Raw genomic sequence first — 16,571 nt, 5'->3', positions numbered from 1 at the left:
GTAGTTCGGACTAGGGTCCTATTCCGAACTACCGTTACTCCTCGTGAAACGAGGTGTACCGGTAGTTCGGAATAGGCACCCTAGTCCGAACTACCTAGTTCGAGCCCCGTGTAGCCGCGCTACACGGGGTTCGAAGCAGCGGGGATTTAAAAATGGCGGCTCCCCGCTTATGCTAATGAAGCCCGGGAAATTCAAATCCCGGGCTTCATTAGCAAGTGCGGTATGCATACATTACCCTCCTAGTTCGAACTAGGAGGGTAGTGTAGACATACCCTCTGGGAAAAGGGGGAAGGTCCTCTGTTAGATTGGTAAAAGACAGGAAAAAAGGATAAAAAAGGAATAAAAACTTAGTTTTCCCAGTGGAAAATTGTAAATAGCTGGGTCCCTCAAGGATATGTACCAGGACCAGTTCTGTTTAGCATATTCAGAAATAATCTGGGAAAAGGGATAAACAGTGAGGTAGTGATGTTTGTAGAGGCTACAAAGCTACTCAAGTTAGTTTAGTCCACAGCTGGTTGTAAAGAGTTACAAAGGGATGTCGCTAAACTGGATGACTGAGCAACAAAATGGCAGATAATGTTGATAAATGCAAATTAATTCACTTTGGAAAACAACCTCAACTCTACATAGAAAATGATGGAGTTTAATTTAGCTCTTATCACTCAAGAAAGATAACTCAGAGTCATTGTGGGTAGTTCTCTGAAAACATCTGTTTGGTGTGCAACAGCAGTCAAAAAAGCTAGGAGAATGTTGGGAATCATTAAGACAGGGATAGATAACAAGACAGAAAATATCCTGTGGCTGCTATATAAATCCTTGCTACACCCACATCTAGAATACTTGTTGGCCCATCTCAAAAAACTACATACTAGAATTGCAAAAAGTTCAGAAAATGGCAACAAACATGATTAAGGGTATGAAACAGCTTCCATGTGATGAGAGATTGAAAGACTTGGATTGGAATTGGTTTGGAATAGAAGGAACTTAAAGGGGCATGTGATTGAGGTCTATAAAATCATGAATGATGTGGAGAAAGTGAATGAAGAAATGTTATTTATGACTTTACATAGCACAAAAACTGGGGTCACCCAATAAAATTCAGAAGAGGCACGTTTAAAACAAGAGGAAGTTGTTCACATAATGCACACTCACCCTGTGGAACTATTGCTGGGGAAGTTCGAATGATACAAATATTACTGGGTTTTAAAAACATAAGATAAATACTTGTAAGATAGGTTCATCAATGACTATTAGCCAAGATGGTCACAGATGCAAGCCTATGCTCTGGATATCCCTAACCTTTGACTACCACAGGGCTGGGCAAAATACGGCCTGGGGGCCGGATCTGGCCTGCCAAACCACTGGATCCAGCCCCTGGACCACCCTGCCGGGACCCTCAGGCACACGCAGCTGCTGTGGTTTAAAGCTCAGTCTTTGTGTCTCTCTGCTCTGCAGGGAGGGGGAAGCTTCATGCCATCTCCCTGCCCCAAGCCCAATCCTCAGCTCCTAAAGGCCAGAAACAACTGGCCAATAGGAGCTGAGAGATTGGCCTGGAGGATGGGGGCAGCAGCTAGCCTCTTCCCCCTCCAGTGCTGAGAGCAAAGTGCAAAGTGATATGGGGCTACAGCAGGCAGGGAGTCCAGCCTGCCTTGGGTGTGCTGCAGGCTTAGGTAAGTGCCTTCCAGCCAAAGCCTGCCTCTGCCACCACAACCCCTTCTGCATCCCAACTCCCTCCCCTAGGTCACCATACAAACCCTCTGCACCCCCTGTCTCTGGTCACAACATCATCCCAGACCCTGTACCCTCTCCTATACTCCTTCCCCAAGCCAGAATCCTCTCCTGCACCCAAACACCCTCCCAGACCGTGCACCCCATCCTCCTGCCCCAAGTCACCACCCATACCCTCTGTAGTCTGAACCCCCTTTTCCCCTTCTCCCAGGTCACAGATCCCTTCCAGACTTTGCACTCCCTTCTAGTGCCCCTTCCTGACCCTACATTCCTATCCCCTGACCCAGGTCACAACCCCCTCCTTTGCCCAAACTTCCCTGACCCAGGTCACAACCCCCTCCTTTGCCCAAACTTCCTCTCAGACCTCACACCATATCCTGCACCCCAGTCCCTTACCCTGTGCACCCTTCTGCACCCAACCTCCATCCTAGACCCTGCACCCTCTCCACAGAAAAGTGCAGCCCTTGACCACTTTCCAAAATCTTGGACTGGCTCTCCACCAAAAATTATTGCCCACCCCTGGACGACCAGAAGCTGAGGGGTGAATGACAGGAGATGATCTCTAGTTCTGTTCATTCTCTGATTTATCCGACACTGGCCACTGTAGGAAGACAAGGTTCTGGATTAGATGTGCCATTAGTCTGATTCAGTATGGCTATTCTTATGTTTTTAAAACCTAAGATGAGTATTTTTATATGAAGTGTGTAACTAAAGGAAATTTGCTCAAATATAGCTCTAGTTCAGGGGTGGGAAATAATTTGGGCAGCACTCCAAAAATTTGCCAAGTGGTCAAGAGCCAGACTCTTTCATTATATTAATGGAGGAGGTGTGAGCTGTGCAATGGAGGTTGGGTGCAGAAGGGAGCATGGGGTTTGGGAGGGAGTTTGGGTGAAGAAAGGTCTCCCCCAGCAGTAAAAGTAACAACATTTCTTACAGGTCCTATCCCATTGCAAGCTGGGTCCCTGCCAGCTCTTTAAATAGCTCCATGCCGGCTTTTGCTGCAGCTTGTGGGAGCTGAGCACCAGGGCGCACCCGCTTACTTTAATCTCTGGTCTCCCTTCTCTCAAGACCCTTTTGATAGGGTGCTATCGCTCTTCTTCCCCTCCTCCAGTTTTCTTCTGTTTTCCTGAGCTTTGACCTTTCTGGATGAACACAACTTTGCAGATTAGCCTGGGAGGAGGGAAAATCTACAATGCTAACAGACTGGGCAATATCTCTTAAGAATTCGCAAATGTTGCTGAGGGACAGTTTATCTTGAACCACTCTCTTTCCTTCTGCTTGCTTCTCTTTAAAGACCCTTCTTAAGCTAAACCAATATATCCATACAGTAATATATGCTAGGCCAGTAATTAGATCAACCTATAATATGCAAAAATTGTACAGAGCAACTTCAGTTCCATCATACTGTGTCTTTACCATGATGCCGACTAAAGCTCTGAGAGAAATACAAGACCGTATTCTTCCTGTCAAGGTCCTGGGTTATACTTCAACCAGCTATATCTAACTAGAAGGTGTTACTCTGCATTTGCATTAGGAAAAAGTGAAAGTTTAAGTCAGGTTTGCCTAACATGGGTTACCTAAACCCAGTCTAAACTCCTCCACTATTCCTAGTCAAGACAAAGCTTAAACGAACCTCACCAATTAGAACTAATCAAATATAGAAAAATCAAATACCACAGTCAATATTCACAAATGTATCTTTGCATTCCCAGGAGTTGTTGGATTCCACTATACTGTATTTAATATTTGTTATTTGCAAAAACATTTGGGGAATGGCTGTCCTTCATCTGAATAACTCCTGTCAACAACCGAATTTGGCCATGAACCAATATGTTCAATATTTATTATTTGTGATTCAACTGATACTAGAAATCTTGTGTTGTTTTTTGTTCTCCTTTATAACAAGGCCCAGCTATCCAACTGAGGGTGTGTAAGTGAGTGTGGCCATCCTGCCAAGTTCACCTTTCATGGAAGACACCTCTCTTCACCGTTTGGTCTGCCAGAATACTTCTCAAAAACAAAGAAGGGGGAATTAGTGGTACTCAGTGGGTCCTGGTCTTCAAGAAGGGCAGCACATAATCAGGGTTGTGACCTTTAGTCAGGTAGAGCTGAAGCAGTTTATTTGCCTGCCCTTGAATCAGGGCAAGGCAGCACATAGTCAAGGTTCTGGCATGCAGTCAGGTGGAGCTAGGCACCAACCTAGTCCATGGGGCTGAGGTTGGGGTCAAAAACCAAGTACAGTCTATTGGGCTGAGGCTGGAATGTCTAAGGAATGTATGCCTTCTGTTCTGAGAAGGGGGAGGACTGTAACCACAGGCCTGCCCAACTCTACAGCCTTCCCATCCCAGTCCCCTAACAGTGGAGGAGAAGCCCACCATTGGGTCATGAATGCAAAAAAAGGCCAAATTAAGAGGACAATGTATTCACAAGTAATTTATCCCCAAAATTCCCTTGCTCATAGTCCTACTTACCACAGCTTTATATTTTGTAAGGGAAACTGCTGATATATTAAAGAAACAGACAAGATTTAGATCCATCTCATGTATATTACTTCTTTTTTAGATTTATTACCCTCTTCATACCAATCCCCCAATAAATTTACTTATCTATTTTTGTACTGCTTTTTATCTACAAAATGCTTGATAATCAAGAAAGAATCCTAAATGCTAGAGCTGTCCAGAGAATGACAATGAATTTCATGAAACTTTCCATGCTTCTAAATTTGCTTTCATTCATTTGTAATGAAAACAAAATCTTTTAAAAGTGTTTAGTTTTTGCAAAACGGAATTGTGACAAAACATCCATTTTCAGATTGACAGATCTATACTGGTCCTCAGAAATCATCTTGCTGATATTTTGTAGAAATGTATCAGTTTTGAAGTTGTTTCAGTTTCAATGAAAAAAGACACCAAAAATATTTAATTGAGAATGTTCTGACTAGCTCTACAAACCAGTTCTCTCTGAGAAAGGACAATAACCTTGTGTTACAAAAGGGGAAGAAAGGAAGAGAAGTTGACTTATCTAAAGCTAGAGAGTGAATCCGTGTTAGGGACTTGATTAAAATTGATGTCATTCTTGCCCCAGTTGTATATTTTAATTCAGTAAACACATAAATGGCATTTTGGTTAATACAATAAGTTTGTTCAAAGAAAGCATTACAGACAACTGAGAAAGTATCTATTTTGCCCTGTTCTGTATATCCATCATCTCATTGTCTATTGTTATCATGCTTAATGATTTATAGAAAATCTACATTAAAAGCCCACTGCCACTTAATGGAAGAGAATAGTTTGTGAGGAAAAGCTACTTAAACTACTGAAACTTGCACAGTATGAAGATGTTTTTGAATGATTTTTAGTTATACATAGCTACCGATTAAAACAAATGTCTAACATTTCTGTCCCTCCCCCACTCATGCAAAATTAAGCCATGTTAAAAAAAATTGTGCCACAATAAGACTGGTGCATGGTGAGGGAAGAATCAGAATCATGGGGCATGACATTAAAAATAATCAATCTATGTGCATATAAAGTTCATACTGTTTAGTTTGTGTAATTCAAATAAATCTGTGAATGTTGAAATATTGTGTAAGTCACAGTTTCAATTGATCGGCACTAATGGCACTATTACATTAGTAAATTGTCATTAATCAAGTGATAAGGAATTTTCAATCTGAATAACTATTGCCTTTCATTATTCATTCTTAGGACATATCATTTCAATGTTGTAATTAATGAAATCTTGGCTCCAGGCAAGAAGATCACAGTTCTTATATGTTTTAAACTTTTATCTGTCAATTTCATTTTCAATTTTATTTTACTTCAGACCATCTTTTTTATCCAATTTTGACATGAGTGCAACGAAGTAGGTGATTATATGGCTACACTATAACTAACAGAGCAAAAGAGAACATCATTAAAAAAGAAACACTTTCTCTTTGATCAGCAACCCATAGAAGCCTGCTGACTTCTTTCAGACATTATAGCACTTTTTAATTAACTTACTACTGGCTTTGCTATTATACAGAATTAAACTACGAGAAGTATGTTAAAGTGGTATTAAGCATATCATTTAAATCCACAAAAGACAGGAAAAATCACTTGAGGCAAGATCTTTGTCCTTAGCTCACCCTGTTGTGCCAAAGGTATTGCAGCCCAATGAGGAATAAATGCTACTTGCCTTGATCATAGAAGTAGTCCCATTGTTTGGGATGTGCCTAATTGTAGCAGTAAGGTGAGCAGCGTTTGTATTTTTATATCCAGAATTACATACTTGTCTAATACACTGTAAAACTAAGCAATTTGTACAGGTTAAGAATGCAGTTTACAGTTATTTTATATTCCCTTTTTTAGTAATTTCAAGGCACAATTTTAGAATGCAGTTAACAGTTTTTGCAGGTTCATTGCCCAAACTTACATCCTGAGCTGACTGCACCATTAGTTTTTGACTGATGAATCTTTTGAAATAGAAAAACTTGGGACCTAATGGAATCTTTTCTCGTGGTAATAGCTCTACACCTGGTTTTACAGATACAGATACTTGAAGCATTCTAGTGTCTGCACTTTAAAAGGAGATTGAAAATTTGGAAACAGTTCAGAAGAGACAGAAGACAGAACTATGTAGCACTTTAAATACTAACAAGATGGTTTATTAGGTGATGAGCTTTCGTGGGCCAGACCCACTTCCTCAGATCAATATGTGGAAGAAAATCGACACAACCATATATACCAAAGTGATAGAATTAAAAAAAAGTGAACGCATGTGAAATTGACAAATCAAATTTTAGAACAGAGTGGGGGCGAGGGGGGAAGGTAAGTTTCTGTGAGGTAGTGGCATACGGGTGATAATAGGGGAAGTTTCTATGAGGTAATGACATTAGGAGTGATAATTGGGGAAGCTATCTTTGTAATGGGTGAGATAATTAGAGTCTTTGTTTAAACCCATACATAAAGTGTCAAATTTAAGCATGAATGACAATTCTGAAGCTTCTTGTTGAAGTCTGGAGTTAAAGTCTCTTTGAAGCAATATGCATGTTTTAAGGTCATTAAGTGAATGATCAGCTACGCCAGACTAACAAGGCTGCATCTCTATCACTGTTCAGAAGAGAGTTACCAGAATGATTTGGGTCTGGAAAATATGGTTTACAGTGAGAGGCATAAGAAACTCAATCCATGTAATTTATTCAAGAGAAGAATAAGAGATGACTTGGCTGTAATATATAGTTCCTACAGCTGGAAGAGATTTTTGACCGTAGATGGTGATGTAGTCAATAAGACATAAATGGTCTGGAAGTTAAAGCCACACATATTCAGACTGGAAATAAGGTACAATGTGTTAAGAATTATGGTAATTAACCATTAGGACATCTTACCAAGGAATGTGGTGAACCTGAAGTCATTACATCTAGATTGGATGCATTTCTAAGAGATGTTCTAACACAACCAGAATTTAGGAGTTTAATGCAGGAACTATTAAGTAAAAGTCTAAGGCCTTTGTTATGCACAAAAACAAACTGGTATAAAAAATCCGCAAAAAAAAACCAAAAAACAAAACAAACCAAAAAACCAAACCAAAACAAAAAAAACTTTCTGAAACCCCCTAACCACTGTCTGCCACATAAGCCTTTAGATTAGGCATATGACGTTCCAACTCCACCTTCTGCAAGTAGGAAAATTCCTTTGATTACGTTTTTGACTATAATATGACACAATTAAATTTAAACTCTGCATTCAGTCAACAAGTATTCTGAACGTTAAGGAAAAATGTTTAGAGCGATGGCTCAGAAACAAATTACAGCTTCCAGACACTTTAAAATTCATAGATTCTAAATCCCAGTGATTTTTGCAAGCCATTGTCTTGATTATGAGTTATATTAATCCAGTCAGGGAACAGAAACAATACCATGTACTTTGTGACCAATCTCAGCTAACCAAGAGAGCTAGAATACTAACTGTGAGTTGCTTATAATTAATCCAAAGAGCTTTTAAAAAAAAGTGCAACAAAATATGTCCTGTAAATTCAAACAATGAATACATTACAGCTGCTTCTGGACTTTCTGTGAGCTGGAAAAATAGATAATTCAATTAAGTACATTGTTCACTGCAAATTATTATTTTTTTGGTTCAATCATAAACTATTGCACAAAGACAAACTGTCTACTTTGCAACATTTCCCATTTGTTCTGAATGTTAAATGTTAAGTGGAAGCTGATGTTCTTTCTTCTTTCTTAGTCTTGTAGGTAGCCTAATTATGGAAGCTGTAGGCTTTCCCACATGGCGCTCCAGCAATCTTAATTGATTAAACCTAAAGAAATCACAGTAAGTGATATTAATATTATTTTTCCATGAAACTTTACTGTAGTTCTTAACCTCTGACTGCTTGCTGAGACAGTTGTTGATCTGAAATATCCCAAACTTCCAGAACCCTGCCAAAAGTGCTCCAAAACATGTATTTCCCATTTGTTCTGTTGACATTTGTTGTTGCTTTGGAAAAAGTTCAAAAATGATAATTATTATAGATTCTTATCTTCACAATATGTTTTCCTGTTCAAAATTTAACAGGAAAATTGCTGTTTTCAAAATAAGATGGAGGGCACCATGATTATTTCGCTTCACCGGTTTTACTCCATTGAAACAATGATGAAACTGTCAAAACATTGCCTTGGAGACTCTCTTGCTCACATACTTTTTCTGATATATAATATTCTCCCTTTGTCAGTGCAACAGAACTCAGCACATTAAAGAAAAAGGCAATGTGATGAACTGAACTTCTTTGCATGTCTATAACTATTTGCAATCACAGTACGATGAGGTTCAATATTATTATCTGCTTTCCAGGAGTTTAATATCAAACTGGCTTTAGCTCTAGAGAAAGTTAAATTTGGCACAGGACATGAGTCAGGGCAGAATTTGTACATAGAGCCTTATGACTACACCAAGGTGCCAGCTTTCAAGTCCAAATAATTTTAACAGTATATTGTTCATCCAGGTCCTTACATTCTATCACTGCAGGCTCCGTATGACTGTCTCATTAGGTACACCACTGTTCTGAAGGACGTAAGAAGTCTTGCCATGTGAGCCCATTCAAAAGCCGCCCAGCCTTGAATTTGATCAGAAGTCACGAGGCTTCAGTAGTCATTTTTACCAATAATTGAAATGCCCTGATGGCCATAAGGAGGAATACCGATTGTGAAAATGTCTGTTTTTAAAAAAAACAGCTACTAAGTGTTGCTAGTTTTTATCAATCAAGTCGTAGCTTACTCTCGCCTAAATCAATGTCAGACAATACATGAACACTGAATGGAAATAAAAAGCAACAATGAAGAAGGAAAAGTGAATAATTTCTAAGAATTCAGGACTCCAATAAAGTTGTAAAGCTCAATGGCATTGGAACAGATTTGATAGTGGGGGTGCTGGAAGCCACTGAACAAAATTGTAAACCCTGGCTATGATGGAAACCACTCTAAGCCAGGGAGTGTTGCTGCACCTCTAATTCCCGTACTGCGGTGAAGCCCCACAACAACTGAGATCATTTAGTGTACAGACAGTCCCCGAGTTACACGGATCTGACTTATGTCGGATCCGCAGTTACGAACGGGGCTTTTCTCGTCCCGGAGGACGGGAGCGGCGGGACGCCCAGATGAGCCACGGTCCCACCGCCCGCGTTCTCCGGGGCGAGAAAAGCTGCTCCCCGTCTCCCTGGTCTGACCAGCAGAACAAGGAGACGGGGAGCAAAGCCTCGGAGGACGCCCGCAGCAGGACAGCCGCGGCACGCCTGGGCTGTCCTGCTGCGAGTGTCCTCTGCGGCTTTGCTCCCCGTCTCCCTGGTCTGCTGGGTCGGGGAGCGCAGCTAGTGCCCTCTCCCCCCCAGCAGACCAGGCTTTTCTGCCCACGACGCCTGGGGTAGAGCAGCTGGGGCGCTGCTGGGTTGGTCCCGCAGCGCCGCTCCTCGGCGCTACTGGACCAACCTGGCAGCACCCCAGCTGCTCTGCCCCAGGCGTCCTGATTCAGCCGCTGCTCGTCAGTTTCAGCAGCGGCTGAATCAGGACGCCTGGGGCAGAGCAGCTGGGGTGCTGCTGGGTTGCTCCAGTAGCGCCGCTTCTCGGCGCTACTGGAGCAACCCAGCAGCACCCCAGCTGCTCTGCCCCAGGCGTCCCCAAGTCAGCCGCTGCTGAAACTGACCAGCGGCTGACTACAGTAAGCTCGAGGCAGAGTTGCTCTGCCCCCGGCTTCCTGGAATCGGCCGCTGATCAGTTTCAGCAGCAGCTGACTTGGGGACGCCTGGGGTTCTTAAGTTGAATCTGTATGTAATTCAGAACTGGCATCCAGATTCAGCCGCTGTTGAAACTGATCAGTTTCAGCAGCGGCTGAATCTGGACGCCAGTTCTGACTTACATACAGATTTAACTTAAGAACAAACCTACAGTCCCTATCTTGTACGTAACCCGGGGACTGCCTGTACATGCTACTGTGTTAGCTAAACTCATTTCTGTTTAGCTGTGATGCTGACAATATGTTGGCCTATATGAGACTGAAGACAGTCTCATGACAGAAATGAATAAAGAACACATAGAGCTGCTAGGTCATAGCTCTCTGGAAAGTGCAGAGCAGATCAAAGACCGGGACAGCAATTAGAACAAGAACATATAGTGCTCAACTAGATATGTAAAATCTTGATTAATCAGTTAATTGGTTAAACATTAGGTTTAACGGGTTAAACTTTAGTTTACCAACTAAGTGGAAGGAGCAACCCCCAGCCCATAGGGTTGGCTGCTGGATCCCAGCGCTGTGTTGGGAGTGGGGCTGCCGATGGCTCCTGAATCCAACACTGGGGCAGCCCTCTGCCCATGGCAGGCCTCAGGCAGGGTGATGCTTCTGGGCACTGATTAACCATTAGCAGATAAGCATCATCCGGTAAGGGTGTTGCTTACTAGGTAACCAGTTAACTGACTACCCATTCACATCCCTATGCTCAACTGATGTAAATAAATCCACTGCTGGTGTAAATTACCATCATGGTATCTGCTGCAATTTGGCTTCAGAGGAACTATGATGGTTTCCACCAGCTGATAATTTTCACCTCTTAGGTGAAAGAAGAGGAGAGTTGCAAAATCAGGCAGAAACTAAATGGGATTGCTCCATTTTTTCCAGTTTTGAAGTTTCAGTTAAAATTTGCCTTGTAATTTCAGATTTTGTGGAATAAATTGTAATGTCTCTTTCAATATCAAATCAAACCCTCTGTGCAACATTTATGACATATTGAGATACTCTGTAGTGAAATTATAAAACAAGGTAAAGCTCTTGAGATAATAAGGATGACACAGATATCAATGATAAAAACAATATCATATACATTGCTATGTGTCAGATAAGAAAATAGGGATTATTTCATGTCTATTGTCTGTGGGTCAAATCTTTGGCTGTCTTAACTATCCCCAAAGGCCAAAAGCATCCAAAAACCTGCTTGTTCAGAGGGAAATGTCATTGAATACCCCACACAGAGAGGTTGTTCATCCTAATTGTTGCAGAAAATATAGCTTGATATACACACACAATTCTTATGGCATCACTGTGTCATTCACGGGTGGGAAAAAACCACACCCTTAGCAATACATTTAGGCCAACAAAACCCCCACTCTAGACAGGATTATGCTTATGTCAGCATTGCTACTGGCATTCAGAGAGCTGGTGTTCCTATCCCAGGAGAAAAGCTCGTTGTGTTGGCATATGCTGCATCTATGCTAGGAGGTATGCCAATATAGTTATGCCTATGTAGCTATGCCAGCATAGGCTGTGCCTATACTGCCAAGCTAATCTCTGAAACTTGTGTTTGCAGCTTCTTAAAGTGGGGAGGAGGGCTGTCAGGGGGAAGGAAGTTTCACCAAGGCTAATAGTACCACCTAGGCTGTGTCTAGACTGAAAGGTTTTTTCGAAAAAAGTAGCCTTGTTTCGAAAAAACTTCACCTGCATCTAGACTACAGCCGTGTTCTTTCTAAATTAAATCGAAATAATGTGTCTTTTCTTTTGATGGCGGTACTCCTCATTTCACAAGGAAGAACGCCTTTTTTCGAAAGTGCTCTTTCGAAAAAAGACGTTCTTGAATGCAAATAGGGATTTTTCAGAAGAGAGCATCCAGACTGCCTGGGTGCTCTCTTTTGAAAAAGGAGCTCACTTTTTTGAAAGAAGAGGTTGCAGTCTAGACGCGCTCTTTCGAAAGAGGCTTGTAGTCTAGATGTACCCCTAGAGACAATACTGTCACCCAGTGACTACAGTCTGTGGAGACCTTGCCTAGCAACTAGAGTTAGTGATTGAGGGTCGGGGAACCCAGGCCCGCACTGGATTCCAACACAGGGAATTTGAAAATAATGAGCTATGAGTGGACCCCTTTACACCTATTCCCTGGGTCAGTTCCTACCTCACTTCTTGTTCTTCAGTTTGCACCACAAGTTTATCTTGAGGTCTCCCTTGGCATCTCCTCCGATCATTCTCTGGTCTGTCTTCTCCCCTCTCCAATGACTCATCATCCTCATTCCCCATATGGGAAGAGGCCTGTGGCTTGACTCTGAGGCCTGGTCCCAATTACCTTATCCCGGGAAGCCATCTTGGATACAACAATCTTGCAGCCCACTGAGATGGAGGGCCACTTATACAGCCCACTCACTAGCCTAGATTGTTTTACCTCTCATCTCACCAGTGTGGAGTTTGTACACTCCATCACAAGGGCTCAGAGCCTCAAAGATATTTAGGCACTTGACTCCCATTGAAATGAATAGGAATAGGTTCCTAAACAGTTTTCAGTATCTGGGTTAAAGGCTCTCAGGGTATGTCTACACTACCCTCCTAATTCGAACTAGAGGGTAATGTAGGCATACTGCACTTGCAAATGAAGCCCGGGATTTGAATTTCCCGGGCTTCATTTGCATAAGCCGGGTGCCGCCATTTTAAAATCCCGGCTAGTTCGAACCCCGTGCCGTGCGGCTACACGCAACACGGACTAGCTAGTTCGGATTAGGCTTCTAATCCGAACTAGCTGTACTCCTCGTGGAATGAGGACTAAAGCTAGTTCGGATTAGGAAGCCTAATCCGAACTAGCTACTCTGTGCCATGTGTAGCCGTGCGGCACGGGGTTCGAACTAGCCGGGATTTAAAAATGGCGGCACCCGGCTTATGCAAATGAAGCCCGGGAAATTCAAATCCCGGACTTCATTTGCAAGTGCGGTATGCCTACATTACCCTCCTAGTTCGAACTAGCGGGGTAGTGTAGACATACCCTCAGAAAGCCAAATGTGTGAGCCACGATTCCTTGCATTGTATTGGCTGAGGACAGTGAGGTGATGATGGAAGAGTGGTAATCTGCATTTTCCCCATCTGCTATATTATCAGCTATGACACAGCTACACTGGCAGTAGGGGACAGCTGGGGTTGTGGGTGCAGCCCCCTAGTCCAATGCTATTTTCCTGAAAAATAAAGTTTGCTCTGTGCCATAAGATTTAGCCTGAAGTGCACAAATGTGCAACCTTTCTACTTGTTTTAATATTTTTGTTATGGGATATCAATGTATGTCTCTTAGAAGTTATGGAAAAGCAGTTTCCAAGGGTCATGCTCATGAGGCTTTGCCACCCCCTCTCCTTACTGCAATTCTAGAGAAAAGTCTGAGGGGGAGTACATGTCAGAGCATTGCTCCTATTTAGGGATTCTGAGGGCTATGGAAAAATACACAGATCATCACAGCCAAGAAATAAATAAATAAGGGGGGAGAGCTAGGAGAAGGGAAGCCCTAACTGATTTGATGAAGCCTAAAACAAAGAGCTTGTTCTCTCTTCTTTTCACTTTGTTATTTTAAGCGCCTTGTCCAACTGCTTCTGGGTGGCTACAAAGTACATAATAAAATTAATAACAGCTCATTGCCACCAGATGCTCACAAGCAACAAATGTAACTGTAGATTGTCTTAGTCATTTTTTTCTTCTTGGCCAGTTGTTTTCCATCCTGGGCAAGAGATACATGGAAAATGAAACAGGTATTAGACTCAAAATGCTGATAAATCAGTCCGTTCTCTTGAACCTGTTTGCAACTGTAATCAGTAGTTTCAGAAGAGCACTGATTATTTAGGACCAACATGTACATTAGGAAAATCCAGCCTGGGTGTTATTTAAGTAGGGACATTTCCTCTCCATACCACCCAGCCTGCGTAATTCGTCTAGATGCATGAGGAAGAGTCTTTTTACTCCTCTAGAGTTGCTCCACAGCAGGAGAACTCATAGGGCACGTCTACACAGCAGGGCTAAAGCCAAAATAAGCTACACAACTTCAGCTATGACAATTGTGTAGCTTAAGTCGAAATAGCTTAATTCGGCTTTTCATGCTGTCTACATAGCAGGAAGTCTGAGAAAGAGCACTTTTCTTCCTACTTCCCTTACTCATAAAATGAGGGTTACAGGAGTTGGAGTAAGAAGTCCTCTAGATTGACATTATTTTTAGATTATATCAAAATAACTTTGCTGGGTAGGCGCTATGTTATTTTGGAATAACGTCAGTTATACTGAAAGAACACTGCTGTGTAGACATAGCGATAGAGTTTGGCTCTATTGCCTTAGTCATGCCTTTCTGCCAGTCACCTCGGCACACAGGTAACAACACCACAGCTCTTTTGGTATGCTCCCTTCCCAAATCCACCCCTCTTCTCCTTTCAGCAAATATTTAATAGTTCCATCATACATAGGACTCCTTAAATTGTTTCTCTAAACTTTGTGTTTATTCTCTGGGTCTTCAAGTGTTTTTTCCTTATTTGCTGTAGATTATAGTGGTTAGTGCTTGCATAAGCACAACAAAAAAAAGTACAATCTGCATTTTCTTTTTTTCATTTTAGAAGACATAGTTCCCTGGTAATGAGGTTATTCCAAGAAGAAAAGAAGAGGTGGGAACCTCACAAACTATCTGCATGTTTACTGTCCTCTTGATACCTCTTTTGCACTGTGTTAGCAAAAGTCATTACTCAATATGTATGGTCATTGTTTCTGCTATATTCCAAATCCTTCTTGCTTTACATCCCACCCACTGAAGTCAATGGGTCTACTCATGTAAGCAAGGAAGCAGGAGCTTGACCTACAGATACTTTGACTATCCATATGGCTAAACTCTCTCCATTCCACACAGTTTATTGATTTCTCCTGAAAGAAAAAGTATTTGAAATATACAGGCAAGACACTCTGTGTCCATTTGTGAATCTTGTAGAGGTTATGCACTCTTACTCTTGCATACTTATACCTGTGTGTGGCGTTTGGTGTGGTAATGATGCTTTTCACTTACAAGTTACTTCCCATCAGCTGTGTAACTGCTAAACTTTGCCCTCAGTTCCATGAATCAATGAGAATTGCATGTGCGTAACCAAGGGATAGTTGGATATAGATAAGTAAATGGGACATAAGATACCGAGTCAGGAGACTTCGGTTTTGCTTCTGTCCGAGCCACTGGCTTCCTACATTATTTAGAGTAAGTCACTTTGCTTCTATATATCACTTTCCCCTCTTTTTCATGTGAAACTATCAGCTCTCCAGAGCTGGGATTTCCCTTGTGTTTGTACAGTGTTGGTAGCACTACTTTAGTAGAAAGAAAAAAGAAACACGAGCTGGTCACAAATTTTCTGACATTTTTCTATCTGAAAAATGACAATTTATCCAAATCAAATCATGCCACAAAACTGTGTCGGTTTGGATGGAACCTTAATGGAAGCCATGTAGATTTCCTGCCCACCAAACCACCTGCCTGCCCGGTAGCTTGCCCTGCTGGCTGCGGGGGCCAAGGACTTCCTGGGCAATCAACCACATTGGCAGCCTGGCTGGGGAACTGGGGTTCCCTAGCTCCAGGCTTTTCAGTAGCTTACTGAGGAACATATTTCAATTTGCAAACACAGACATTCCCATTCCAAAAGCACTGTGCTGGTTGGTAAACGTACTGAAATGTACACCCAATTGTAGGAAAAATGTCAAGCTTTTGGATGTTTGTTTCCCTACGCAGCATGTGAAATAATAATGAAATAGCAAAGCAGGAAGTAATTTGGCAAACCTAATAGATTACGAGTCTTTCCGAGTGAAGTTCTTTGCCTTAAATGACTACTTAAAACTTCTTTCAAGTGAAGGAAGCCAGGCAAACTGCTAATGGAAAAAAGAAAGAGTGCTTGTTCCATATGGTACAGTTAATATGCAGATTTAGATCCTCAGCCCTTAAATATAGCTACCACCCAAAAGACAAACAACCATGCAAATTTCATGAACTGGAAGGCAACAGATTCATGCACTTCACAGTGGTACCAGCTTTACTGTCTAATTTCAGGTGGCAAATGTCTGGGACAGACAGACAGACAGACAGCCCAGACGCTGCATACTAAAGAATTGAATTATCTAGCTACAAGGGAAACAGGATTTTACTAACTGTGGTGAAGCAGAAATAAAATCTTATCAGGGCAGAAAAACATGGGCAGGCAATAGCATCCCTTCTCATTATACAAAACTCTGTTATCAGAAGGAGTGTACTTACAGCACTACACTTAGGAGTTCTCAAGAGAGTATATTTTTAAAGATAATCCAATGCAGTAGCACGTCTGACTGTATTTAGTTGTTCTTGTATCCAATGGTTCTCATGACTATAGTGAGAAAATAGAAATTCAGGGGTATCAGTATATGAGCAGTATGACCTGTTGACCATGTCAGACTTAGCCAAAGTGGTAGAAACAATAAAACAGTCCATAGGAAAATTGGATCAACAGAAGGGAAATGATAACTTAGAAGATTTTTTTCTGGCTTTATACAGTAGAGGGAGAGATTATGCAGAGGGAGAGATTAGACATC

The sequence above is a fragment of the Pelodiscus sinensis genome, chromosome 1 (assembly GCF_049634645.1).
Source record: "Pelodiscus sinensis isolate JC-2024 chromosome 1, ASM4963464v1, whole genome shotgun sequence".
NCBI classification, from domain to species: domain Eukaryota; kingdom Metazoa; phylum Chordata; order Testudines; family Trionychidae; genus Pelodiscus; species Pelodiscus sinensis.
This window is presented reverse-complemented; position numbering follows the sequence as displayed.